The following is a 3,145-nucleotide window of genomic DNA, read 5'->3' on the forward strand; positions in this document are numbered from 1 at the left end:
ATTAATAACCTGGAACACCTGAAGATCGTAAGTGTTTTGTCGTGACATAAAGTGGTCATTTCTGGGATTCACATTTGATTCTGTGAAGCGAACACTAGTGTTTTGATTTATAATAATAAAACATGTTTTAAAAGTGTTCAAATATATTATATCTCATTATCTGGAGACGTTTAGGAAGATGCTGAGATCAGATCCTATAAAAAACACTTCATGTACAGTGAGCCAATGAGAGCAGAGACTGCAGTGTTTGGGGTCAAAAGGTCAGAGGTCAATATGAGAGGTCAAGTTTGAGCAGCTCCTGCACAAATAAAAAGGAAATCCCAAACGACATTTTCACATATAAAATGACAACAGCTTATTTTTGCTCAGTTTGAGGCTCTAATTAAAATGTCCTCCATATTCTCACTATATGAGCCATAAAAGCCTGATATGATGCATAACAAGTGCAATTTTTTATATATTTCTGACTATTATTTTCAAATCAGACTTTACAGGGTTAATATTTAACAAATAAAAAAGTCGCCAAAACCCAATTCTTTGATCGAAAACTTCATATTAATGCTGTGAAACGATTAATCGCATCCAAAATAAAAGTTTGTTTACAAAATATATGTGTGTGTGCTGTGTATAATTATTTTGTATATATAAATACACACACATGCATGTATATATTTTAAGTTTTATCTTTATATCTTTATTTATATATAAAATACATATATTTATATAGTATAAATAAAATATACAGTATATACATGCACTGCATAAGTGTGTATTTATATATAAAAAATAATTAGAGACAGTCCACACACACATTATGTTAACACAAACTTATTTCGGATGCGATTAATCGTTTCACGGTCCTAAACAGAAATATTAAACGTGTTGATCGCCACTGGAATCAGTGCATTGGCCAATCAGAAGACAGAATCTCCACAGTGTGTTTTATAACGCTGTTCTTCTTCTTCTCTTGATTTCCTCGCTGATTACAGTTCAGTCCTGCTGTTCTTCTGATTACACTGATTCACTCGAGTCGCTAATGAAGCTGACGGATCAATAGAGAGTTAATGAGAGACTGACTCCTGTAATCATGGCTCATATTAGCAGCTGTTGCCCTGGCGACACATCAGCACGTGTTTCCCGGGAACAAGTGTTGTTTTAGATAGTAGTTTTTTTTAACCCTTTCCTGCCACTGATGGCATTTTCCGTGTTTTCACTGTTATACGGTAGGGGGCGCTATTACACAAAAGAATGCATGAAGCTGGAATAAAAGAGTTTAAAAAATGAGTTAGGTTGATTATGATTTGACTTTTCTAACTTTAGTTAGTGTGTAATGTTGCTGTTTGAGCATAAACAACATCTGCAAAGTTACAGCGCTCAAAGTTCAAAGCAAAGGGAGATATTTGCTTTTACAGAAATCTCTTTTTAAGGACTACAACAAACGGCTGGTAGGAACTACATGAGCTTCCTCCCGGGTTAGTGACATCTCTAACCCTAAAATTTACATAAACCTCGCCCCCGGGAACGGGGGGGGGGGGTCCATGTTGAGAAGAGGTAATCTGAGCTGCTAACACACGCACACGCACACACACAAGCTGTTGAAGCTCCGCCCTCTATGCCGGGAGCAGCAGCTCATTTGCATTTAAAGGGACAGACACAAAACCACACGTTTTTACTCACCTTCAAAAAGCGACAATTTTAACATGCTATCTGTGGGGTATTTTGAGCTAAAACTTCACACACACACTTTGAAGACATCAGAGACTTATTTTACATCTTGTAAAAGGGGCATTTTTGGACCCCTTTAAAATTGAATTTGTCTATTTTTATATTTTCATTTTAAAGTTTTAGTAATGTTGTGTTTTTGTTATTTTCATTAGTTTTTTTAAATATGGTTAAAAAAAAAAATCACGGCACTATGGCCATTTTGATAATTACTGACAGTGTTATTTTAGTTTTATGAATATTCAAATCAAATTTTACATTTTTAAATAAATAAAAATTATAAATGTTGCCTTGGCAGCTAGCTGAAATAAACTAACAGTTATTTCCGATAAAATTATTTAAAATTATTTCATTTTTATTTCAGTTAAAGTTTATTTCAAGTAACAAACGTGTATTTTTTATTGTTTTATTAGTAAATTATAACTATAGCTGAATTTGATAAACAAAATGCAACCAGGATTTACAGAAATACTACGTTTATTTAATAACGAGCCTGATTTAGTTTGAAAAGTAACTTGTATTTGCGATCATTAAAGATCAGATGTTGTGTAATGCGTTTTACTGAAGATCAGCATCTCACATTCTCACACACACACACACACACACACACACACGTCAATGTTCAGAAACACATAATATCTCAGAGGCTTGAGAACTTTGCATGAGACAGTATGAAAGTATTTAGGAACACCCTAGCAACCACCAACAACACCTTAGCAACCACCCAGGATACTCTATGAAGTGCCAGGAAACCTAAACATCGAGGCAACACCGCAGAACTGTAGAATATAAATGTAAACAGGGTTGCAGTGGCGTTATATAGGCCTAGATATCTGAAACTAAAACCATCTTTTTTTTCCTCTTTTTTTTTTTCTTTTTCTTTTTTGTACTTGAAATAAAAAAAACTTTGAAGCGTTTAATTTCAGCTGGTCACGATGGAAACAATATAGACATTACAACAAAACAAATAGTCACAACAAAACTTGAAAGCATGTGTTACAGCGCCCTCTAGTGACGTCAGACGGACGGCGTCAGGTTCTGATCACATGACAAACTCACACAGAATAGTTTGCGGGTGGGTCATGATCTGGGGCCTCATTTATAAACGTTGCATACGCACAAAAGAAGGCGTACGCCGCTCTCTACGCAGTAATTGGTATTTATAAAAAGCAAACTTGACAGGAAAATGTGCGGCCCTTCACGCAAACTCTGACCCAGGCGTACGCACAGAAACGGGTGAAACGACACCGGCGGCAGATGGAAGAAACACGTGAAAGCGTGTGAAACTGTAGACCGTTGTGTAAAAGAAATGGCAATACTGCCTCTCATAAATAACACGAAGACTTCACAAAGCAAGTCTTACAATTAACAGCCTACACGAACACCCGTTTGATCGATCTGCAGTGTAAAACAAACTAAATCA

The sequence above is a fragment of the Rutilus rutilus genome (genome assembly GCF_951802725.1).
Source record: "Rutilus rutilus genome assembly, chromosome: 10".
Classification (NCBI taxonomy): Eukaryota; Metazoa; Chordata; class Actinopteri; order Cypriniformes; family Leuciscidae; genus Rutilus; species Rutilus rutilus.